This window comes from Thalassophryne amazonica, chromosome 6, assembly GCF_902500255.1.
Source record: "Thalassophryne amazonica chromosome 6, fThaAma1.1, whole genome shotgun sequence".
In the NCBI taxonomy this organism is placed as follows: Eukaryota; Metazoa; Chordata; class Actinopteri; order Batrachoidiformes; family Batrachoididae; genus Thalassophryne; species Thalassophryne amazonica.
In genome coordinates this window covers 107,186,838-107,214,046 of record NC_047108.1, presented here as the reverse complement: position 1 = coordinate 107,214,046, position 27,209 = coordinate 107,186,838, and the positions used below count along the sequence as shown (strand labels likewise).

The window sequence follows — 27,209 nt, the reverse complement described above, 5'->3', positions numbered from 1 at the left end:
GCTGCTGAAATGTATTAATTTAAAATACCATACGTATAAGTATTGATGTGGATTCTGCTCACAGAATTTCCAGTTTGGCATGAAGATGCTGTTGCTACGGTAAGCTTTGACAAGCCGATCACACCCTTTGTCTGCATAACAGTTTAACTGAATTATATTATTATGCGGATTAAGATGTAGCATTCAGTGGTGGACACAGATCTGTGCAAATGTTGGAACTGGATTAGAATGGGAATAACCCTCTTGTATTTGATGATTTGTAGACGTTAATGCTGGATTACGGTCACAAATAGCGACTCAATTTGCTACCATAAAATCCAGCATTAACGTCTGCAAATCATCAGACACAACAGGGTTATTCCCTAATTCAACTCTTTCTTGACACAACTTCATCTTCTCTACTAAATTTAATTCAAATCTGTGGCCTTTTTGACAAAAATAAATAAATAAATAAAAATCAAAAACAAAAATCTGCAATGGAAAATCATTACTTGCAGCATATACATAAATCTAGAATAGACATCCACACTGTTAAATTTAATGCTTACAAAATGTGTGTATGCCTACGAGAGGTTTAATCAGCGAGTCAAAGGCTTGAATATTAAGACATTTCTTTTATGCCAATTTTCAGTCAAAAATGACAGTGAATGGGCATATGTCATATATACCCCCTCAACGTAAGGGAAAAAAATGCAATTAAATGGTGGCACCCCTGTTCAGATCAGTGCAATAGGGGTGACAAAATAAGCCATTTAATGTCTGTTTCCTATTTGGATTTTGAGTCAGATTCTGGTACTGAATAGGCTGATTTGTATACTATGATTTATTTGCCCTAAATCAGCTGAATTCTACTTTTCACAAATTTTAAGTTCAGTTCAGTTCATCATTTTTTATTTTTTATCATTTTATTTTATTCACCACACAATCACAATATGGAAGTGGGAATGTGCTGCAGTAATATGCCACCATTTGGGGGATTTTAGCGAAACAAAAAAAAAAAAACAGAAGGAAAGGGTATATAAATTATATGTCCCCTAAAACTAGACAAATCTGTGATTTAACAGTGTTACTTTCATTACATTTGGTGGAGCAAGAATGATGTTATAAGCAATTTTAAGAGATGCTGCCTGTTTGAATTCTTGGCCCCCAGCAGTGATATGCCGTTGGCAATTTTAAGCAATTCCAGTAGTAAAGGGTATAATTCACATTCTGCAAATGTACTGTAGACAAAATTTGTGATTTAACAGCGATGCTCCCATTAAATTTAGCATCACAGGAGAAATGTCACCATTTTTAAGAGTGGATTTTGACTCAGAACATGGAATGAAATAGCTGAACCTGCATATAACGACATTTTCAGCTTCATATCAACTAAAGCTGACTTTTCATAAAATCAGCATGCAGTTATGTGAAACCACACTATTCTACCTTTTTTTCAAGCCAAAGATACAAAGGATTGTCCTATACCTGAAAGAAACGAGTGTCGAAAAAATAAGTATGCAACACTGCCATCTGGTCTGTGTTCTAGGTTGAGCTGCCAATTTCCTCAACAGGCCTCAGTGATTGGCCCGTTGAGTACTGGTCATGGACTTGGATGAGTAAATGCCTAGTTGTTCTCAGACCGGGTCCAACTACAGTTGTGTAGTTGACAGTTGACACTGAAATTCCTTAATACTGGAAATTTAAGACTGAGAAACTGCAAACAAGTCTGCTGCTGTCTTTCATAGATTGCCAGTCTGTGTGTGATGCTGGTTGTTCTGTTGCCTTTGCTAGCCTTGGGAATCTACCTGAAACCACTACCAAAAGTAGGTTCACAGAATGTTAAAAATTTCATTTGAATAATTTGACATTTTTGCACAGTGATGACAGTATTTGTATTTGTGATTCGCTACACCATTATGATGAAGTTGAAATGAAAAACGCTGTGTTTGGAGTGCAGACTTTCAATTTTAATGCGTTAGTTTTAGTTGGTTATAACCTTCTGTGACTGTGACTGGAGGACGTGTGCATTTGGTATCCTTTCTCTTTTGTATCAGCAGTTACATACTCTAAAAATCAAAATGCTATATTTACTTAATATAGTTATTGTTAGGAAAAATTACCTAAAAACTCTGACACAGACAACAAATGAGACACCAGGGAAAACAGATTTCAGTTTCTAAGATCTTTTGTTATTTAAAGCTTTAAAAGGTAGATGTCATATAGAGTGTAGGTCTGAAGACAAGTCCAGGTACATTCAGTTTTCATGCCACTTATATGCCAAAGTTCATTGAATGAAATCATTTTATAGTGGCCTCTCTTCATTGGCTTCCTGTTAATTCTAGAATAGAATTTAAAATTCTTCTTCTTACTTATAAGGTTTTGAATAATCAGATCCCATCTTATCTTAGGGACCTCATAGTACCATATCACCCCAATAGAGCGCTTCGCTCTCAGACTGCAGGCTTACTTGTAGTTCCTAGGGTTTGTAAGAGTAGAATGGGAGGCAGAGCCTTCAGCTTTCAGGCTCCTCTCCTGTGGAACCAGCTCCCAATTCAGGATCAGGTGACCCTGAACCATCCCTTAGTTATGCTGCTATAGACTTAGACTGCTGGGGGGTTCCCGTGATGCACTGTGTTTCTTTCTCTTTTTGCTCTGTATGCACCACTCTGCATTTAATCATTAGTGATTGATCTCTGCTCCCCTCCACAGCATGTCTTTTTCCTGGTTCTCTCCCTCAGCCCCAACCAGTCCCAGCAGAAGACTGCCCCTCCCTGAGCCTGGTTCTGCTGGAGGTTTCTTCCTGTTAAAAGGGAGTTTTTCCTTCCCACTGTCACCAAGTGCTTGCTCACAGGGGGTCGTTTGACCGTTGGGGTTTTTATGTAATTATTGTATGGCCTTGCCTTACAATATAAGGTGCCTTGGGGCAACTGTTTGTTGTGATTTGGCGCTATATAAATAAAATTGATTGATTGATTGATAGTATAAGACAGTCAGTATTAAAGTCTGGTCTGCTTGAGGTTTCTTCCTCAGAGGGAGTTTTTCCTTACCACTGTTGCTCTGGGGGTTGGTAAGGTTAGACCTTACCTGTGTGAAGCACCTTAAGGCAACTCTGTTGTGATTTGGCACTATATAAAGGAAAATAAATTGAAAATTGAAAAATTCCCGATCGATCGTTCATCATGCATTGATGAAATAATGTCTCGTCTCATCACACAGCATAAGACAATCAGTCACATAGACTGTTTCTGCTTCTCCCTTCATCATGCATTGATTAACGAATGTCTCACCTCATCAATCTTATCTATACTCTAGTTCCCTCATCCATGGCAATGTTCTGCAATACAACCTTTAGCACATAAAACATTTCAATACACTGAGTGGTAAATGCTATCACAGCAAACTTGCACAGCAGTAATAAAATGGCAATCTATTAGTCAATTATTAAGACAAATTATAACGGTAAATACGAGGTCTATTAGAAAAGTATCCGACCTTATTATTTTTTTCAAAAACCATATGGATTTGAATCACATGTGATTACATCAGACATGTTTGAACCCTCGTGGGCATGCAAGATTTTTTTCACGCCTGTCGGTTACGTCATTTGCCTGTGGGCAGTCTTTGAGTGAGGAGTGGCCCACCCTCTCATTGTTTTTTTCATTGTTTAGGAATGGCTCAGAGACTGCTGCTTTGTTTGATCAAAAGTTTTTCAAAACTGTAAGGCACAACTGAGTGGACACCATTCGATAAATTCAGCTGGTTTTCGGTAAAAATTTTAACGGCTGATGAGAGATTTTGGTCTGGTAGTGTCACCGTAAGGACGGCCCACGGCGCCTGACGACGATCTGCGTTTCGAGGCGGCAGCGTCTCGCTGTTTCAAGTTGAAAAAGTTCCACATTTCAGGCTCTGTTGACCCAGTAAGTCATCAGAGAACAGAGAACTTTCAGAAGAAGTCGGCATGAGGAGTTTATTCGGACATTCCATTGTTAACGGACATTTTGTAATGAAAGAACGTGCGGGCAGAGTCGCATGTCGGGCCGGACCCGACCGCGGGGGGTCGCGACAGGAAAAACACCTCCGTGGAAACCTTAACGGGCAAGTTGGAACATGCCCAAGCTGTTAAACAATTTCTCAGTTACTCACTTGTTGAAAGCCATCAAAAGCTACCTGAATTTTACAAATGGTTTTCAACACGGAGGTGTTTTTCCTGTCGCGGCGCACACAGATTTGCGCGCACGTCTTTCATTAAAAAATGTCCTTAAACAGTGGAATGTCCGCATAAAGTCCTCATGCCGGCCTGTTCTGAATCTTCTCTGTTCTCTCACGACGTCCTGGGTAAATTAAGCCTTAAATTAGGATGTTTTCAGGTCAAAACAGGCCAACAACGGCGCCTGGAAGCGCTGCAGGACGTCCCGCTCTGTGGGAAGTCCTTACACTGACAGAAACACCCCATAATCTCTCCTCAGCCATTAAACTTTTCACCAAAAACCAGCTTAATTTCTCAAATAGTATCCACTCGGATATTCCTCACAGGTCCAGAAAAAATTTTGATAAAGCAACGCGTGCCGTCTGGAGCAGCGTGTGAAACAAAGGAATTCAGCCGAGAGGGCGGGACCACATCTCACTCAAGGCCTGCCCACAGGGAAATGACGTCACCGACACGCGTGAAAAAACTCACGCATGCGCACGAGGGTTCAAGCATGAATGGTGGAATCGCACGTCATTCAAATCCATATAGTTAAAAAAATAAATAAAAGGGTCGGTTTATTGTCTAATAGACCTCGTATATTTGACAGGGCATTAACATTCACTTTTGGAACAGTTATGTCAAACCGGTCCCACAAAACTTGATTTGTTTTGTCAAATAGGAAACATAATATACAATTACTTGTAACAGTTTGTTCCAATTTCCTTTTTTCATTTAAACAACTAAACTTTTATAGGTCTGGTTGACAGAAATTGTATAAGTACAGCATTTCATGTCATTGAGTGTACAGATTGATGATGGAGTGGCACAGAGAAGGCTTTTCTGAAAAAGAAGATGGAGAATTTTAGGCTACAGTTTGCCTTAAGGCACACGGGAAACTCAAGCCCTGATGGGATGTATTTACTTGTATGAAAATCTTTTTCTGTTCCACTCTAAGGTGAAGCTCTGACTGTACATTGTGCAAGTTGTGTCTGTTGAATTATCAAATTCTCCATTTGCGTCTGTAGAAACTGATACCTTCTTAAGAGTTATTATGGGTGTCTTGAAGTCTATGACATAGTTGGTGGCTTGTAAATGTTCATGTTTCTGTTCTCTGATGTGTCTAAAGAAACCTGGCTGTAAAAGTGATAATTCATATGAACAATAATCTTTATATTTTGTTTGTCCAAATACTTATGAGCAGAATTAAAGCTGCAAGTCTACGCTACAAGCACACTTTGATTTTTTTTTTTCCCAACTCCATTGTGGTGTACAGAAACATGATTTAAAAAAACGCATCACTGTCTAAACATTTACAGACCTGAGTGTAATCCTTCAAAATGCAGATTGATAGGCATGGTGACTAAATTGTGTGTTTCTACAGTCGGTGCTGGCAGCTCTGATTGTAGTTGTCCTCAAGAAATTACTCCTTCATCTGTCTGACCCCTATTACCTCTGGAAGAAGAACAAATTAGACTGTAAGTCAAATGGCCTGAATGTGGAATTTTAGTATCATATGTGTTGTTAACATTCATTATTAACACCTCGTTATTTTATTTGTGTAGTGTGTGTGGATTGTGTCATTCCTCACTACGTTCTTTTTTGGCATAACATATGGTGTTGCTGCTGGAGTCAGCTTTTCCATGCTGGTTGTGATATTCAAGACACAATTGTAAGTACACAACATGTAATCCTCACTGCAATGCAGACAAAATATCAAGTGTATGAGATGGAAAGAGTTGAAAGATATTTATAAATGTACAACCCTAAAGCAGAAAAAGGTGGGACAGAATGGAAAATTTACTTTGATATTTCACTGCAGACAGTATGAACCTGGTATTTCATGTTTTGTGTGTGTGTGTGTGTGTGTGTGTGTGTGTGTGTGTGTGTGTGTGTGTGTGTGTGTGTGTGTGTGTGTGTGTGTGTGTGTGTGTGTGTGTGTGTGTGTGTGTGTGTGTGTGTGTGTGTGTGTGTGTGTGTGTGGTCACCTTCATCCATTTCCTGCATTTTAAGCCTGCAACACATTCCAAAAAAAAAGTCGGTACGAGGTCAATTTAGGATTATTAATGAAGTACAAACATTAAACTATTTACATGTTATTTCAAACTGGTGATGTGAAGATGTGATTGCAATCATTATTTGTTACAAATGGAGTATTAGTGGAGCAGGTAACAGAATATTTGCAGAGGAATCCTTCAAATCTGGTTACAAGCACCAAGGTCTGACTGTGTATACCTTTTGGTATATATTTTAGAGAAATAACATTAGCCATTTGAATTCTCAATAGGGGGCCAAGTAGGGGGCAATTGAAGAACTGCATAGGGGTCAAAAAAAATGTTCCAATCATATTTAAAGCTATACCACATTATGTGTCTGATCACAAAGATTCCAAAAAGATATAGTTTGGACTATCTGTGACTGAATGTTCTGGAGTTATGGGGTAAAAACAGCAAGCATGGTGACAAAGATCACTTTTATTTTGTACAGGGGTCAAAAGTTAAAGTTGCTCCAATTGTGGTAAAACATGATGCAAATTATTGGTTGAGTTAGTAGGATTTTAAAAAGGAATAGTTTGCACCAGGTGTCATGCTTAGTTATCATGTTACGGGGTAACATACAGTAGTGTTCAGAATAATAGTAGTGCTATGTGACTAAAAAGATTAATCCAGGTTGTGAGTATATTTCTTATTGTTACATGGGAAACAAGGTACCAGTAGATTCTCACAAATCCAACAAGACCAAGCATTCATGATATTCACACTCTTAAGGCTATGAAATTGGGCAATTAGTAAAAAAAAAAGTAGAAAAGGGGGTGTTCACAATAATAGTAGAATCTGCTGTTGACGCCACAAACTCAAAACTTATGTTCAAACTGCTTTTCTAGCAATCCTGTGAATCACTAAACTAGTATTTAGTTGTATAACCACAGTTTTTCATGATTTCTTCACATCTGCGAGGCATTAATTTTGTTGGTTTGGAACCAAGATTTTCCTCATTTACTAGTGTGCTTGGGGTCATTGTCTTGTTGAAACACCCATTTCAAGGGCATGTCCTCTTCAGCATAAGGCAACATGACCTCTTCAAGTATTCTGACATATCCAAACTGATCCATGATACCTGGTATGCGATATATAGGCTCAACACCATAGTAGGAGAAACATGCCCATATCATGATGCTTGCACCACCATGCTTCACTGTCTTCACTGTGAACTGTGGCTTGAATTCAGAGTTTGGGGGTCGTCTCACAAACTGTCTGTGGTCCTTGGACCCAAAAAGAACAATTTTACTCTCATCAGTCCACAAAATATTCCTCCATTTCTCTTTAGGCCAGTTGATGTGTTCTTTGGCAAATTGTAATCTCTTCTGCACGTCTTTTATTTAACAGAGGGACTTTGCGGGGGATTCGTGCAAATAAATTAGCTTCACACAGGCATCTTCTAACTGTCACAGCACTTACAGGTAACTCCAGACTGTCTTTGATCATCCTGGAGCTGATCAATGGGTGAGCCTTTGCCATTCTGGTTATTCTTCTATCCATTTTGATGGTTGTTTTCTGTTTTCTTCCACGCATCTCTTTTTTTTTTTTTTTTGTCCATTTTAAAGCATTGGAGATCATTGTAGATGAACAGCCTATAATCTTTTGCACCTGCGTATAAGTTCTCTCCCCCCCCATCAAATTTTTAATCAAACTACGCTGTTCTTCTGAACAATGTCTTGAACGTCCCATTTTCCTCAGGCTTTCAAAGAGAAAAGCATGTTCAACAGGTGCTGGCTTCATCTTTAAATAGGGGACACCTGATTCACACCTGTTTGTTCCACAAAATTGACAAACTCACTGACTGGATGCCACACTACTATTATTGTGAACACCCCCTTTTCTACTTTACGAATAGCCCAATTTCATAGCCTTAAGAGTGTGCATATCATGATTGCTTGGTCTTGGATTTGTGAGAATCTACTGAATCTACTGGTACCTTGTTTCCCATGTAACAATAAGAAATATACTCAAAACCTGGATTAATCTTTTTAGTCACATAGCACTACTATTATTCTGAACACTGTCCTCAGTTCCCAAACACTTAAGTGTTGTTAAAGGAAAGATGATGTAACATAGTGATAAACATACCACTGTCCCAGATTTTTTGAAACGTGTTGTTGGCATCCATTTCAAAATGAGCAAATATTTGCACAAAAACAATAAAGTTTATCAGTTTGAACATTAAATATCTTGTCTTTTTGGTGTATTCAATTGAATATAGGTTGAAGAGGATTTGCAATCATCATTGGAATTGGGGTTGTACCTTCCCAATTTTTTCTGATTTGGGGTTGTTTTACACAATATAATCATATGTACATCTTCATAGTCAGAATGGTTCAGCACTGGTTCAGATCATCGATACAGATATCTACAAAAAAAAAACAAAATATACAGTCAGGTATGAAAATGAAACATACTTCTGTGACAATTAGTCCGTAATCACAGTGTAAAAGGAAGTAACTTATGTTGTCACTCCTCAGGGTGTTGCTCTGACTGGTGTGAAAATCGTGACCTACTGCTCTCGATCTATTTTGCAAATGCGGAAATATTTCACCAGAAGGTCATCAAGAAGGTAAGGTGAGCCAGGTATTAATGAATTCATGCATGTGGTGCATGAGTGTTTAGTTTGGCATGTTTGTGTTTAGACTGGATTGGACCCTGACAAACGTATTGTGGCCAGACAGAAACTGCTAGAGAAACAACAGAAAGCAAAAGCAAAAGAAGAGAAGAAACAAATGGCCTTTACAAAATGGAGGAAACGCTGCTCACTGGTATGAACATTCACTCACATACGAATGCTCAGGTGGGATTAGGCAACACATCAGATATGCCTTTGTTCTAAGAATCACAAGTTTGTGCAGAACTTTTTAGAATCAAAGTTCAATCTGGAACATCAAAGGATTTGATATTTTATTGTATGTATTTGACTTAATTCTAGGCCCCATCTCAGCTTGACCTGCAGGATGATTTCAAAATGAAAGAAGACGGTACCAGTCAACTGGAAGCTCCCATCAACTACATCAACATGAGCTAAAGTGCGTCTGATCCAGACGAGCAGACACCCAGTCCCCCAGCAGACACACTGGAATCCCCACCTTTCCACACCCTCATCCTGGATCTGTCAGGGGTCTGCTTCATAGACCTCATGGGCATCAAAGTACTGATAATGGTTGCAAATTTGTTAACAGTAGTAAATCTTTGTGATTAACACATTGAAATATTGGTGATTTAAAAAAAATGCTTGTTTTCTTTATTTCCCACACAGATGTACTCAAACTACTTAAAGATTGGCATTAACCTGTACCTGGCTCACATTCAAGGTAAATGCAAACGTGATCGCAACTGTTCAGTTTACTGGAACAGTTGGCACAGCAGTAGTAGTGTGGACATTGATACACTGAGACCCTCAGTGCCACCACAGCTGCATCTGGAGAGCTACGCTCAGAGCAGTTACAAATATAGGCGACAAGCAGTTGGCGTATGTCACTTGATGGGAGCTCCCCGGGCATGTTCCGCTCATGGTTACTTGGTGCTAATGTGCATAAAGTTTGAATAGGTTGTATAAGACGGGGAAACCCAAAGCTGTCATGATGAACCTTTGCTCCATGCTTGACTGGACCACAGGACCAAAGTTCAATTGATTTGTTTCAGTCCAACATCTTTCACACTGACATTCCTGTATCACTAGTTAGCATGCTAACATCTCCATCATGAAATACAAGAGAACCAATGCCAAATATTAGATTTATGCCCAAATACAGTCATCTTGGTGCATATTCTGCCATCTTGGATTATTTTGTTTGAGCACGCAGCTATTGTACAGTGTATCCAAAAAGTATTCACAGTGCTTCACTTTTTCCACATTTTTATGTCACAGCTTCATTTCAAAATGTATGAAATTCATTCCTCAGGATTCTACACACAATACCCCATAATGGAATGTGACAAAAGGTTGTTTTTTCTAGATTTTTGCAGATGTATTAATGTCAGAGCACAAACCAAGCATGAAGTCAACGAAATTGTCTGTAGACCTCCGAGACAGGATTGTCATGAGGCACAAATCTGGGGAAGGATACAGAAACATTTCTGTTGCTTTGATGGTCTCAATGAGCACAGTGGCCTCCATCATCCATAAATTCATCCAAAGAAGGTCAGAGTCACCAGGACTATTCCTAGAACTGGCCGCCCATCTAATCTGAGCGATTGGGGGAGAAGGGCCTTAGTCAAGGAGGTCACCAAGAAATCAATAGTCATTCTGTCAGAGCTCCCACATTCCTCTGTGAAGAGAGGAGAACCTTCCAGAATGGCAACCATGTCTGCAGCAATTCACCAATCACCTGTATGGTAGAGTGGCCAGATGGAAGCCACTCCTCAATAAAAGGCACATGGCAGCCCACCTGGAGTTTACCAAAAGGTACCTGAAGGACTCTTAAACCATAAGAAACAAAATTCTCTGAGACAAAGACTGAACTGTTGGTGTGAATGTCAGGCGTCATGGTTGGAGTAAACCAGGCACCATCCCTACAGCATGGTGGTGGCAGCATCATGCTGTGGGGATGTTTTTCAGTGGCAGGAACTGGGAGACTAATCACGATTGAGGGAAAAATGAATGCAGCAATGTACAGAGACATCCTGGATGAAAACCTGCTCCTGAGCACTCTTGACTTCAGACTGGAGTGACAGTTCATTTTTCAGCAGAACAAGGATGCTAAGCACACAGCCAAGATATCAAAGGAGTGGCTTCAGGACAACTCTGTGAATGTCCTTGAGTGGCCCAGCCAGACTCCAGACCTCAATCAGATTGAACATCTCTGGAGAGATCTGAAAATGGCTGCACACCGACGCTCCCCATCCAACGTGATGGGGCTTGAGAGGTGCTGCAAAGAGGAATGCACAAAACTGCCCAAAGATAGGTGCACCAAACTTGTAGCATCATAGTCAATTAGTCTTGAGGCTGTATAATTGCTGCCAAAGATGCATCAACAAAGTATTGAGTAAAGGGTGCAAAGACTTATGTACACGTGATTTCTTAGTCTTTATTTTTAATAATTTTGCAAAAATTTACAAAAACCTTTTTGATATTGTCATTACGGGGTGTTGTGAGTTGAATTTTAAGGGAAAGAAAGAATTCACTCCATTTTGGAATCAGGATGTAAAATAACAAAATATGGAAAAAGTGCAGCGCTGTGAATACTTTCCGGATGCACTGTACAGTAGTGTTATGTGAGTAAAAAGATTAATCCAGGTTTTGAGTATATTTCTTATTGTTACATGGGAAACAAGGTACCAGTAGATTCAGTAGATTCTCACAAATCCAACAAGACCAAGCATTCATGATACGCACACTCTTAAGGATATGAAATTGGGCTATTAGTAAAAAAAAAAAGTAGAAAAGGGGTGTTCACAATAATAGTAGCATCTGCTGTTGACGCTACAAACTCAAAACTATTATGTTCAAACTGCTTTTTTAGCAATCCTGTGAATCACTAAACTAGTATTTAGTTTTTAATTTTGTTGGTTTGGAACCAGGATTTTCCTCATTTACTAGTGTGCTTGGGGGTCATTGTCTTGTTGAAACACCAATTTCAAGGGCATGTCCTCTTCAGCATAAGACAACATGACCTCTTCAAGTATTCTGACATATCCAAACTGATCCATGATACCTGGTATGCGATATATAGCTCAGAGTTTGGGGGTCGTCTCACAAACTGTCTGCGGCCCTTTTATCCAAAAAGAACAATTTTACTCTCATCAGTCCACAAAATATTCCTCCATTTCTCTTTAGGCCAGTTGATGTGTTCTTTGGCAAATTGTAACCTCTTCTGTACATGTCTTTTATTTAACAGAGGGATTTTGTGGGGGATTCTTGCAAATAAATTAGCTTCACACAGGCGTCTTCTAACTGTCACAGCACTTACAGGTAACTCCAGACTGTCTTTGATCATCCTGGAGCTGATCAGTGGGTGAGCCTTTGCCATTCTGGTTATTCTTCTATCCATTTTGAAGGTTGTTTTCCGTTTTCTTCCACACGTCTCTGTTTTTTTGTCCATTTTAAAGCATTGGAGATCATTGTAGATGAACAGCCTATAATTTTTTGCACCTGCGTATAAGTTTTCCCCTCTCCAATCAACTTTTTCAACAGGTGCTGGCTTCATCCTTAAATAGGGGACACCTGATTCGCACCTGTTTGTTCCACAAAATTGACGAACTCACTGACTGAATGCCACACTACTATTATTGTGAACACCCCCTTTTCTATTTTTTTTTTACTAATAGCCCAATTTCATAGCCTTAAGAGTGTGCATATCATGCTTGGTCTTGTTGGATTTGTGAGAATTTTCTGAATCTACTGGTACCTTGTTTCCCATGTAACAATAAGAAATATACTCAAAACCTGGATTAATCTTTTTAGTCACATAGCACTACTATTATTCTGAACACTACTGTACGTCACACTCACATCATGCTGCCTACACTGGGATTGACATTCACTGTTTTACATTGCTCAGCATTTGAATAAAATAGACATCTTGTCTGTTTTGGTCCTGCCTAGTTGGCGGCAAAGTGACAAATAGCCTCTCGTGGCTGTAAAATGCCCACTTTGATTGAAAATGAACGTCATCTGGGGGCTGTGCCTGTCGCTTGTAGCTAATGTGACCAAAGCAGACAGGATTGTGTGTAAGAGAATTTTCTTATTAGTGTTTATGTTGGTACAGTCTTATGTGTGCACATAATGCCCAAATGCCTTATTCATGCCTTCTGTCTCAATGTCAATGTTTGTTGCTTAGGTCAAACAAAAACAACTTCTGCATACCTCATGCATGAATGATAATCAAAAATAAAATCAAGGAGATGTGCAATATTGATATGTCACTTCAGAACAGGGAGCTGCTGCGGGAAAGTGACCTGTGAGATTCTCAGACATGGATATGCATAGTTATGATGCTGCATTCACATGGTGCCAGTAGAAATTGGTGCTACTTGTCAATGTAGCTGAATCACTTCAACTGTTTTCACAAGACTTTAATCTTACCATTGTTACTTGGAGGACATAAATTTGCTTAATTGAAATATGAAATTGCATTTTAACATTTTGCACAAGGCAATAACTGAGTTCATCTACACAAAAATAATGAGTGCGGCAGTTTGTCTTCAATCACCTTTGACAATGAAGCAACATCAGTTATATCTTTGCAGCTGAAGCAAATGAAAACAGCTGAAAATTTTCAATAGTAGGTCATAGAGATGTCAAGACTATTCAGAGACCTCAGCACAGAAAATACACAGCTGGTAAGTGCAAAGTACCTTTATTCACGTGTACAAAAATCAAAGCGGAACTCAAAAATGGCAAAAGTAAAAACAAAAGAACAGTGATCAGAAGATCCTCAGAAAACACTCATCCCACAAACAGAACACAAAACAAGGACAATGGAGAAGCTGTGTCGTGTCATGATACATGATGTGATCTTGTCTGCAGCTCAGGTCTATGAAGATCTGGAGGCCGGAGGTGCCTTTGATGACGACAGTATTGCTCGCGGCAACCTCTTTCTTTCTGTGCATGACGCCGTTCTCTATGCTCAGAAACACTCTGGAGTCTGCTCAAAAGTAAGCCTGACCCTTACAAAGCGTATTATCTTTAAAGCGGGGCGGGGAGTGATTAAGAAGGGAAAAAAAGATTTTGTTTTCAAAGCAATCAATTTTCCATTTGTTTGCAGCTTTTTTCACCTGATCTGGTTCAACAACTGACTTTAAACATGTCACACAGGTGTTTTTAGCACACGACCAAAAGTGCCACAACTAACAAAGTTCTAAATCTCTGCATTGTAATGTTGCTTTGTGCAATGTTGATCCTGCCTAATGAATGTGGGCGACCTTTTCAGCCAGCTGACAGCAGCACCAAGAGGGTTTTTAAAAATGGGTCTGTCGGACACAGTTAATATGGAAAACAATGTTTGCAGGATCAGACATCTTTAATTTATAAGATTCATTGAGTCGGTCGATACACGTCGTCAGTGTCAACTGGAAACTATGGTGGTGATATTTCATGAACAACACCATTACCAATAAATTTAAAGTAAGAGTTAATTACATATTTATATTCATCTGCTGTCAGGTATGCAGCATAGGATTCAAACACTTTGGTTTTCTGAACAAATATGGTGTACTGAAAGTGCATAAAGGCCCTGAAGGCTCTGACTTCACTCTCCTTTGGCAATAATAGTCCTTATGACAACATTCCTGTTCCAAAGTGGCAGTAGGTTGACATTAGTTCATTCATTCATTCATTCTTTTTCTACTGCTTATCTGGATCCAGGTTGCGTTGGCAGCAGACTAAGCAATGCCACCCACACTTCCCTGTCCTTGGTAACCCAGTATCATGCCAGTTCATGATGGCATCACAAAACGGAAATGAAGCTATTACTTTGTGATACCGTCACGAAATATGCCACATTTTTGTGAGCATATCATGAAATGCAGGGTGACGCGGCGTGGTGGTGGTGGTGGGGTCTGTGGGGGTTATGGTTAGGGATAGGGGTAGGGTTAGAAATAGTAAAATTAAAAACGCATCACAATAGTGTGAGACTGGGCTGATCGTTGGCCAAGTCCTGTAACTTCCCAGGGATCCTGAGGCATTCCCAAGACAGCTGAGAAACATAATCCCCCCAGCATGTCCTGGGTCTTCCCCGGGGCCTCCTCCCACCTGGCCATGCCTGGAAGAACTCTCTTGGGAGAAAACCAGGGACCATCCTCAGCAGATGCCCGAACAACCTCAGCTACCTCCTTTCAATGCGAAGAAGCAGCCGCTCTACTCTGAATCCCTTCCAGATAGTTGAACATCTCACCCTGTCCAGGAGTGTAAGCTCTGATGCCCGACAGAGGAATGTCATTTGTATCAGCGACCTTAATCTTTTGGTCGTTACCCAAAGCTTACGACCATAGGTGAGGATAAGAGCATAAATTGACTGGTAAATTGAGAGTCTAATCTTCTGGCTCTGCTCCTTCTTCGACACAAACAGCCCAGTACAGTGTCCGTAAAACATTAGATGCCATCCCAATCTGTCTATCAATCTCATGCTCCGACTTACCCCCACTGATGGAAAAGAACCTGAGATACTTAAACTCCTCCACTTGGGGACCCAGTTATGGGAAAATTCAAAACTGTTCCACTTTCTAATTGAAGTGGGAAGCTCAGGCATCTGCAACATAACATTCAGTAAATGCCTGTCTTCCATAGGAATCACTAATGCAACAAGAGCAATCTGATTTCTGACATCTGCCAATCCGGAGCCGCATCACCTCTAAAATTCAGTGGCGTCTTCCATGTCCTAATATGTATCTTTAGTGCAAATTTGGTGAGAATCCGTGAAGTAGTTTTGACATAATCCTTAAAAGCCTATAAACTAATATGTATCTTTAGTGCAAATTTGGTGAGAATCCGTGAAGTAGTTTTGACATAATCCTTAAAAGCCTATAAAGTGAAATCCTGAGCCAGAACCTGATCTGGATCTGGATCACCTCCAAAATTTAATGGAGTCTTCCATGGCCTAATATTTAATTTAACCAGGTTAGTCCCATTGAGATCAAGATCTCAAGTTTCAAATTCACTTAACCTGCATGTCTCTAGATGTGGGAGGAAACCGGCGCACCCGAAGAGAACCCACACAAACACGAGGACAACATGCAAACTCCACACAGAAAGGCCACAGGTGGGAATGTTGTGTGGGCCGCTGAAGAGGAGGTACTGCTGGCTCACCACCACCGGATGGCGCCCTGCTTGGAGTGCGGGCTTCAAGCACAAGAGGGCGCCAGAACCACTGGGAGTGACAGCCGTCAATCATCCTCAACACCAGCTGTCACTCATCATCTCATCATCACCATCACCATAAAGGCCGGGTGGCGACTCCACCTCCTCGCCGAGAAATCTCCTACGATACAAGGTAATCTCTCTGCTGACTTATCCGTCAAATAATAATCTGATCTGTTTTGCAGCTGTTTTTTCCTGGTGGTATTTCCTTGACTGGATTTTCGGAGCTGCACGTGTGTATGATTGGAGGTGGAGGCTCTCCCTCCACAAGAATCAATAATCAAGGTTGCTGGGTGTGAGGATTCACACTCACTACCTTCTGTTTTTTCTGCCAGCAGTACCAGGGCCGACAACGGAGGACAGAGACCACCTGGGGACTCGGGGCTTGGCGGCTTCGGTGTTCTTCAGGCCGTTGGTGGTAGAAGCGGTGTGGGTCCCGGCTCTTCATTCATCTGAGGTCTCCTATCTTCGAGCCTGCCCGCAATCCTCTTGTGTGTGATTGGCAGTACCTTTGTTTATTTTACGTTGTGTTCTTGTGCAACATTAAATTGTTACTCCTTCCCTTATCCATTGTCCGTTCATTAGCGCCCCCTGTTGTGGGTCCGTGTTACGACACCTTCCCAACAGGATTTCTCGGCCATTCGTCATGGATCCCGAGGGGCGTCAACCACAGCTTGAACAGCCAATGGGAGAACAGGGAGCGCAGGCGTCAGCAGGAGGCGTGGTAAGTGATCTGCAGCAAATCCTTACCGCTTTCACTGCTCAGTTACAGCTGGTAACTGAGCAAAATGCAAGCCTCAATCAGAGGATGGAGGCTCTCACCGCCAGAGTGGAAGCACGCGAGTCAAGCGTCGCTGCAGTGTCTCCTCCTGCTGGTCCGGGGCCTAATGTAGATGTTCCACTGGCCGTTCAACTACCCCCCCCACCGTCCCCTGAAGCTTACATAAGTCCTCCTGAACCGTACGGAGGCTGTGTGGAGACGTGCGCAGACTTCTTGATGCAGTGTTCGCTCGTTTTTGCACAGCGTCCAGTCATGTACGCGGCAGACGCCACCCGGGTGGCTTATGTAATTAATCTGCTTCGAGGTGAGGCACGCGCTTGGGCTACAGCGCTCTGGGAACAGCAGTCATGGCTTCTGACGTCATACGCTGGGTTTATACGGGAGTTCAAACAGGTGTTTGATCATCCCAACAGAGGCGAGACCGCCTCGACCGTGCTGCTGTCACTGAGACAGGGGCGTCGGAGCGCGGCCGATTACGCTGTCGACTTCCGCATCGCGGCTGCGAGGTCGGGTTGGAATGACGTCGCGCTCCGCGCCGCCTTCATAAGCGGACTGTCTCCAGTACTGAAGGAGCATTTACTGGCTAAGGACGAACCGCAGACTTTCGACGGGCTTGTCACTCTGGTTATACGCTTAGACAACCGTTTGAATGAACACCGTCGGGAGCAGGCCGGGGGGCGTGGCCGGGCACAAGCCGTCCCTCTCTCTTCCGGGTCTGACGGGGTGACGTCGTCCTCACGCTCCATTGCCGGTGGGCTCCGTGTGGCAACAGCTCCCCCTGCTGACGAAGCTATGGACACGAGCAGGGCTAAAGTGAGATCAGATATTAAACAAAGGAGACTGGCCCGCGGGGAATGTTTTTACTGTGGCTCATGTGAGCACCTGTTAAAAGACTGCCCCAAACGGTCAAACACCAACGCCCGTCCTTAGACACTGGGCTAAGGGTGGGCCATAACATGTGCACGGGAAGTTCCCGCAAATCAGCACGAATCCCAGTGGTAATCCTGAGTGGGGATTTAACCCTTCACGCCCCAGCACTGGTGGACACGGGGTCCGAAGGGAATCTGTTGGATAGCAGATGGGCAAAGGAAGTGGGGCTCCCCCTAGTGGCTCTGCCTTCGCCCTTGAAGGTACGGGCACTAGATGGCACTCTACTCCCGCTAATCACACACCGGACCCAGCCTGTGACCTTGGTTGTGTCTGGGAATCACCGGGAGGAGATAGTGTTTTACGTGACATCTTCTACCTCCCGAGTGATTTTGGGTTTTCCTTGGATGGTGAAGCACAATCCCCGGATCGATTGGCCGTCTGGGGTCGTGGTGCAGTGGAGCGAAACCTGCCACCGGGAGTGTTTAGGATCCTCGGTTCCCCCCGGAATGACGGCTAAGGAGGAGGTTAAAACCCCTCCCAATCTGACGGCGGTGCCAGGGGAGTACCATGATCTGGCTGACGTCTTCAGCAAAGATCTGGCGCTCGCCCTTCCACCACACCGACCGTACGATTGTGCCATCGATTTGGTTCCGGGCAGTGAGTTCCCGTCCAGTAGGCTGTACAATCTCTCACGTCCGGAACGCGAATCAATGGAAACCTACATCCGGGACTCCTTGGCCGCCGGGTTGATCCGGAACTCCACCTCCCCGATGGGTGCTGGTTTCTTTTTTGTGGGCAAGAAAGACGGCGGACTTCGTCCATGCATCGATTACAGGGGATTGAACGAGATCACGGTTCGCAATCGATACCCATTGCCCCTCTTGGATTCGGTGTTCACACCCCTGCATGGAGCCAAAATATTCACCAAACTCGATCTTAGGAATGCGTACCATCTAGTTCGGATCCGGAAGGGAGATGAATGGAAGACGGCATTTAACACCCCGTTGGGTCATTTTGAGTACCTGGTCATGCCGTTCGGTCTCACTAACGCCCCCGCGACGTTCCAAGCCTTGGTTAATGACGTCCTGCGGGACTTCCTGCACCGGTTTGTCTTCGTGTATCTGGATGATATACTCATCTTTTCCCCGGATCCTGAGACCCATGTCCGGCATGTACGTCAGGTCCTACAGCGGTTGTTAGAAAACCGGCTGTTTGTGAAGGGCGAGAAGTGTGAGTTTCACCGCACTTCTCTGTCCTTCTTGGGGTTTATCATCTCCTCCAACTCCGTCGCCCCGGATCCGGCCAAGGTTGCGGCGGTGAGGGATTGGCCCCAACCAACGAGCCGTAGGAAGCTGCAACAGTTCCTCGGCTTCGCAAACTTCTACAGGAGGTTCATTAAGGGTTACAGTCAGGTCGTTAGCCCCCTGACCGCCCTGACCTCCACCAAAGTCCCCTTCACCTGGTCGGACCGGTGCGAGGCCGCGTTTAGGGAGTTGAAACGCCGGTTTTCATCTGCTCCAGTTCTGGTGCAGCCTGATCCTACTCGCCAGTTTGTAGTAGAGGTGGACGCCTCAGACTCAGGAATAGGAGCCGTGCTGTCCCAGAGCGGGGAGTCCGATAAGGTTCTCCATCCTTGTGCCTACTTTTCCCGCAGGTTGACCCCCGCTGAACGGAACTATGACGTGGGCAATCGAGAACTCCTCGCGGTGAAGGAGGCTCTAGAAGAGTGGAGACACCTGTTGGAGGGGGCTACGGGGCCTTTCACGGTTTTTACGGACCACCGGAACCTGGAGTACATCCGGACCGCCAAGCGGCTGAACCCCAGGCAAGCCCGCTGGTCCCTGTTCTTCGCACGCTTTGACTTCCGGATCACCTACCGCCCCGGGACCAAAAATCAACGATCTGATGCATTGTCCCGGGTGCACGAAGAGGAAGCCAAGGTCGGGTTGTCGGACCCCATCGACACCATCCTTCCCGAGTCCACTGTCGTGGCTACCCTCACCTGGGACGTGGAGGAGATCGTCCGGGAGGCCCAGACTAAGAACCCGGACCCGGGAAACGGTCCGAAGAATAGACTCTACGTTCCACCAGAGGCTAGGGCTGCCGTCTTGGACTTCTGCCACGGATCCAAGCTCTCCTGTCATCCTGGAGTGCGTAGGACCGTGGCAGTAGTCCAGCAGCGCTTCTGGTGGGCGTCACTGGAAGCCGACGTCCGGGACTACGTCCAGGCCTGCACCACCTGTGCCAGGGGCAAGGCGGACCATCGCAAGACCAGGGGTCTCCTCCAACCCCTGCCTGTGCCTCATCGCCCCTGGTCCCACATCGGTCTGGACTTCGTCACGGGCCTCCCGCCGTCCCAGGGCAACACCGCCATACTGACGATAGTGGACCGGTTCTCCAAGGCGGCCCACTTCGTGGCCCTCCCGAAGCTCCCAACGGCCCAGGAGACGGCAGACCTCCTGGTTCACCACGTCGTGCGTCTGCATGGGATACCGTCGGACATCGTCTCGGATCGTGGTCCCCAGTTTTCCTCGCAGGTCTGGAGGAGTTTTTGTAAGGAACTGGGGGCCACCGTGCGTCTCTCGTCCGGGTACCACCCACAGACGAACGGCCAGGCAGAGCGGGCGAACCAGGAACTTGAACAGGCTCTTCGTTGTGTCACCTCCGCTCACCCGGCGGCCTGGAGTAACCATCTGGCCTGGATCGAGTACGCTCACAACAGCCAAGTATCCTCTGCCACCGGCCTCTCCCCCTTTGAAGCGTGTCTGGGCTACCAGCCCCCGTTGTTCCCACTTGTGGAGGGAGAGGTCGGGGTACCCTCGGTCCAGGCCCACCTGCGGAGGTGCCGCCGGGTGTGGCGGGCCGCCCGCTCTGCCCTGTTGCAGGCCCGGACGAGGGCCAAGGCCCATGCAGACCGCCGGCGTTCCCCGGCCCCTACATACCAACCAGGGCAGGAGGTGTGGCTATCCACCAAAGATATCCCGCTCCAGGTAACCTCCCACAAACTCAAGGACCGCTTCATCGGGCCGTTCCCCATCGCCAAGATCCTCAGTCCGGCCGCAGTGAAGCTAACTCTCCCGGCTTCACTGCGGATCCATCCGGTTTTTCATGTTTCCAAACTCAAGCCATACCACACCTCACCGCTCTGCTCCCCCGGACCCGACCCACCTCCTGCCCGGATCATCGACGGGGAGCCGGCATGGACCGTTCGTCGGCTCCTGGACGTCCGTCGGATGGGTCGGGGCTTTCAGTACTTGGTGGACTGGGAGGGTTACGGACCCGAGGAACGCTCCTGGGTGAAGAGGAGCTTCATCCTGGACCCGGCCCTTTTGGTCGATTTCTACCACCGACACCCAGACAAGCCTGGTCGGGCGCCAGGAGGCGCCCGTTGAGGGGGGGGTCCTGTTGTGTGGGCCGCTGAAGAGGAGGTACTGCTGGCTCACCACCACCGGATGGCGCCCTGCTTGGAGTGCGGGCTTCAAGCACAAGAGGGCGCCAGAACCACTGGGAGTGACAGCCGTCAATCATCCTCAACACCAGCTGTCACTCATCATCTCATCATCACCATCACCATAAAGGCCGGGTGGCGACTCCACCTCCTCGCCGAGAAATCTCCTACGATACAAGGTAATCTCTCTGCTGACTTATCCGTCAAATAATAATCTGATCTGTTTTGCAGCTGTTTTTTCCTGGTGGTATTTCCTTGACTGGATTTTCGGAGCTGCACGTGTGTATGATTGGAGGTGGAGGCTCTCCCTCCACAAGAATCAATAATCAAGGTTGCTGGGTGTGAGGATTCACACTCACTACCTTCTGTTTTTTCTGCCAGCAGTACCAGGGCCGACAACGGAGGACAGAGACCACCTGGGGACTCGGGGCTTGGCGGCTTCGGTGTTCTTCAGGCCGTTGGTGGTAGAAGCGGTGTGGGTCCCGGCTCTTCGTTCATCTGAGGTCTCCTATCTTCGAGCCTGCCCGCAATCCTCTTGTGTGTGATTGGCAGTACCTTTGTTTATTTTACGTTGTGTTCTTGTGCAACATTAAATTGTTACTCCTTCCCTTATCCATTGTCCGTTCATTAGCGCCCCCTGTTGTGGGTCCGTGTTACGACACCTTCCCAACAGGGAATACATCCCATGACCTTCTTGTTGTGAGGCAACAGTGCTAACCACTAAGCCACCATGCTGCCACGGTGGCTGCCAATATGTATCTGTTGAAAATTTTGTCAAAATCCGTGCAGTAGTTTTGACGTAATCCTGCTACAGTAATCCTTCAAAGCCTGTATAAAGTGAAACTTGAACCAGAATCCGGATCTGGAGCCAGATCACCTCCAAAATTTAATGGAGTCTTCCATGGCTTAGATGTACCTGTGGTGAAAATTTCATCAAAATCTGTGCAGCGGTTGTGGCGTAATCCTGCTAACAGACAGACCGACAGACAGATAAATAAACGCCGATGATTTTATTACGTCCTTGGTGAATGAAATTAAATGCACTTCACACCACATCATAAAAAAAAACAATATACATATTTCTGTAATGGTGTTTTTGACTCTGTATGACATCATCACATGACCTCTGTGTGAATTCTTTATGAAGTCTTCATACCAATCAATGACATCATTTTTTGCTAACCTTGACCTTTAATCAAACTACTCCAAAAATCTAATCACCTCTCAATATCTATCCAAGTAATATTCTCACAAGGTCAAAGGAAATCTTTCCAGCTGTTGTCATTTTGTCTACAGACACATAGACACACGTACACCAGTGAAACTAATACGTTGCTATCTCGGCTTCATTAATGCACAGGTTAAAAAGAAAAGCTATTACTCAATACAGCATCAAAAACTGCATTGAGAGCAAACTAAATCATCAGACTTTGCATGAACACAAAGGCACTCTGTCAGATGGAACTTGTGAAAAAAACAGAATTGTGCACAGAGATAAAGGTGATGTTTCACTGCTCGTTGGACTGGTTTAACCTGCCAAAGTCTGCTTCACAATCCAGAGACCTGTGAGTAATAAACTGAGAGCTCAAGACATATTCCACAGCAAGGTGATTTTTTTTTTCCAAAGTCATCTTCCTTAGATCTACATCAGGAATGCTCATGTTGAAAAGGGTGAAAATTCTATATATTATATTATATATATTATATTTATATAGCGCCAAATCACAACAAACAGTCGCCCCAAGGCGCTTTATATTGTAAGGCAAAAGCCATACAATAATTACAGAAAAACCCCAACGGTCAAAACGACCCCCTGTGAGCAAGCACAGTGGGAAGGAAAACTCCCTTTTAACAGGAAGAAACCTCCAGCAGAACCAGGCTCAGGGAGGGGCAGTCTTCTGCTGGGACTGGTTGGGGCTGAGGGGAGAGAATCAGGAAAAAGACATGCTGTGGAAGAGAGCAGAGATCAATCACTAATGATTAAAAGCAGAGTGGTGCATACAGAGCAAAAAGAGGTGAATAAAAAGAAACACTGGGTGCATCATGGGAACCCCCCAGCAGTCTAATTCTACAGCAGCATAACTAAGGGACGGTTCAGGGTCACCTGATCCAACCCTAACTATAAGCTTTTTCAAAAAGGAAAGTTTTAAGCTTAATCTTAAAAGTAGAGAGGGTGTCTGTCTGCCTAATCTGAATTGGGAGCTGGTTCCACAGGAGGGGAGCCTGAAAGCTGAAGGCTCTGCCTCCCATTCTACTCTTACAAACCCTAGGAACTACAAGTAAGCCTGCAGTCTGAGAGCGAAGCGCTCTATTGGGGTGATATGGTACTATAAGGTCCCTTAGATAAGATGAGACCTGATTATTCAAAACCTTATAAGTAAGAAGAAGAATTTTAAATTCTATTCTGGAATTAACAGGGAGCCAATGAAGAGAAGCCAATATGGGTGAAATATGCTCTCTCCTTCTAGTCCCTGTCAATACTCTAGCTGCAGCATTTTGAATTAACTGAAGGCTTTTCAGGGAACTTTTAGGACAACCTGATAATAATGAATTACAATAGTCCAGCCTAGAAGAAATAAATGCATGAATCAGCATCACTCTGAGACAAGACCTTTCTAATTTTAGAGATATTGCGCAAATGCAAAAAAGCAGTCCTACATATTTGCTTAATATGCGCATTGAAGGACATATCCTGATCAAAAATGACGCCAAGATTTCTCACAGTATTACTGGAGGTCAGGGTAATGCCATCCAGAGTAAGGATCTGGTTAGACACCATGTTTCTAAGATTTGTGGGGCCAAGTACAATAACTTCAGTTTTATCTGAATTTAAAAGCAGGAAATTAGAGGTCATCCATGTCTTTATGTCTGAAAGACATTCCTGCAGTTTAGCTAATTTGTGTGTGTCCTCTGGCTTCATGGATAGATAAAGCTGGGTATCATCTGTGTAACAATGAAAATTTAAGCAATGCTTTCTAATAATACTGCCTAAGGGAAGCATGTATAAAGTGAATAAAATCGGTCCTAGCACAGAACCTTGTGGAACTCCATAATTAACCTTAGTCCGTGAAGATGACTCCCCATTTACATGAACAAATTGTAAACTATTAGATAAATGTGATTCAAACCACTGCAGCGCAGTGCCTTTAATACCTATGGCATGCTCTAATATCTGTAATAAAATTTTATGGTCAACAGTATCAAAAGCTGCACTGAGGTCTAACAGGACAAGCACAGAGATGAGTCCACTGTCTGAGGCCACAAGAAGATCATTTGTAACCTTCACTAATGCTGTTTCTGTACTATGATGAATTCTGAAACCTGACTGAAACTCTTCAAATAGACCATTCCTCTGCAGATGATCAGTTAGCTGTTTTACAACTACCCTTTCAAGAATTTTTGAGAGAAAAGGAAGGTTGGAGGAAGGTTGGAGATTGGCCTATAATTAGCTAAGATAGCTGGGTCAAGTGATGGCTTTTTAAGTAATGGTTTAATTACTGCCACCTTAAAAGCCTGTGGTACATAGCCAACTAATAAAGATAGATTGATCATATTTAAGATCGAAGCATTAATTAACAGTAGGGCTTCCTTGAGCAGCCTGGTAGGAATGGGGTCTAATAGACATGTTGATGGTTTGGAGGAAGTGACTAATGAAAGTAAGTCAGACAGAACAATTGGAGAGAAAGAGTCTAACCAAATACCAGCATTACTGAAAGCAGTCGAACATAAAGATATGTCTTTGGGATGGTTCTGAATATTTTTTTCTCTAATAGTTAAAATTTTATTTGCAAAGAAAGTCATGAAGTCAAAGTTAAAGGAATACTCGGCTCAACAGAGCTCTGACTCTTTGTCAGCCTGGCTACAGTGTTGAAAAGAAACCTGGGGTTGTTCTTATTTTCTTCAATTAGTGATGAATAGTAAGATGTCCTAGCTTTATGGAGGGCCTTTTTATAGAGCAACAGACTCTTTTTCCAGGTTAAATGAAGATCTTCTAAATTAGTGAGATGCCATTTCCTCTCCAGCTTACGGGTTATCTGCTTTAAGCTGCGAGTTTGTGGGTTATACCACGGAGTCAGGCACTTCTGATTTAAGGCTCTCTTTTTCAGAGGAGCTACAGCATCCAAAGTTGTGCTCAATGAGGATGTAAAGCTATTGATGAGATAATCTATCTCACTCACAGAGTTTAGGTAGCTACTCTGCACTGTGTTGGTATATGGCATTGAATTATACCATTGAATTATACCTTTATATTCATGGGTTGGCAGAAAAGTTCTGCCTCCTACACAGTTATTTTGCTTACATGAATCACATATCTACTTAAAGTTTGGAATGTTCTCTGTTCAGCAGTGACATGACTTTTCCATGTAGACACCTTCCCTTTCTACAAACATGCATTGTCATGGTGAAGAACTGGCAGGTAATGTCCACACATGCACATCTATGGTCAATTTAGAATCATCAATTCAACTAGTCTGCATGTCTTTGTATGTGGGAGAAAGCTGAAGCACCCAGAGGGAACCCAGATGAACATGCAGACTCCACACAGAAATGACCAGGTGGCAAGTGATCCCAGAACCTTCTTGCTGGGAGGCAACAGTGCTAATCACTATGTCACCCTGTGTGTGTGTGTGTTTGTGTGTCTCCCCAATTCCAATGAAGTTGGGACGTTGTGTAAAATGTAAATAAATGCTTAAAGAACACCTAATTGGAAACAGGTGAGTCATGATTGGGTATAAAAGGAGAATCTCCAAAAGGCTCAGCCATTCACAAGCAAAGATGGCTGAGGATCACCACTTTGTGAACAACTGTGTGAAAAAATTGTCCAAGAGTTTAAGAACAATGTTTCTCAATGTTCAATTGCAAGGAATTTAGGGATTCCATCATCTACAGTCTATAATATAATCAGAAGATTCAGAGAATCTGGAGAACTTTCTACATGTAAGCGGCAAGGCCGAAAACCAACATTGCATGCCTGTGACCTTCGATCCCTCAGGTGGCACTGCATTTAAAACTGACATCATTGTGTAAAGGATCTTACCGTGTGGGCTCAGGAACACTTCAGAAAACCATTGTCAGTTAACACAGTTTGTCGCTACATCTACAAGTGCAAGTTAAAACTCTACCATGCAAAGCGAAACCCATACAGTAACAACATCCAGAAACACTGCCGCCTTCTCTGGGCCCGAGCTCATTTGAAATGGACAGATACAAAGTAGAAAAGTGCTGTGGTCTGATGAGTCCACATTTCAAATTGTTCTTGGAAGTCATGGACGTTGTGTCCTCTGGACAAACAAGGAAAAAGACCATCCAGATTGTTACCAGTGCAAAGTTCAAAAGCCAGCATCTGTGATGGTATGGGGGTGTGTTAGTGCCCATGGCATGGACAACTTGCACATCTGTGATGGCACCATCAATGCTGAAAGGTACATCCAGGTTTTGAAGCAACACATGCTGCCATCCAAGCAACATCTTTTTCAGGGATGTCTCTGCTTATTTCAGAAAGACAATGCCAAGCCACATTCTGCATGTGTTACAACAACGTGGCTTTGTCCTTGTCCATCTATGACTTGTTCCAGTAGCCCATTTCTCATCAGTATGTCCTGGTTCCCCAACAACTGACGTGGCCCTTGTTAACCTGGATAACATCCAAGCCAGTAGAGTTTAATTTATGTCTCTCACTCATGGTTTAAGGGAGTAGTATGGGGGGGTCTTGAATGGGAACCCTTAATGGATGTATGTTAGACTGGGGTTAGAACCCCAATCTGTTGTTCCAAAAATACCAATTCTACTACTACACTATCCAACTGATGTCAAGACACAAAAACTCCAAACAAAAATCCAGTACTCTGAGGCTCTCTAAGCAATGGAACAAGGGAGGGAGAGGATTGTGTGTCAGAGCTGTGCACCAAAATGAGATAAATAGCATCTATGAATACATCAGAAAGATAGCAACCTGAGAACAGCTGGTACAAGAGTGCCTCAGACAGCTGAAGACAGATGGTGATAAGGCAGGAGGCAAGGATCATCAACACGAAGACCATTTGATGTATCTTCAACAGATAGAGGAAGTGGCTGACATCAAGAAGTCCTACCAGTGA

The 27,209-nt window shown here is 43.8% G+C and overlaps 1 pseudogene; it reads left to right on the top strand.

Annotated features, from left to right (window-relative positions):
- Positions 1–1,731: 1,731 nt before the first annotated feature.
- On the top strand, positions 1,732–27,209 carry LOC117511514 (annotated as a pseudogene).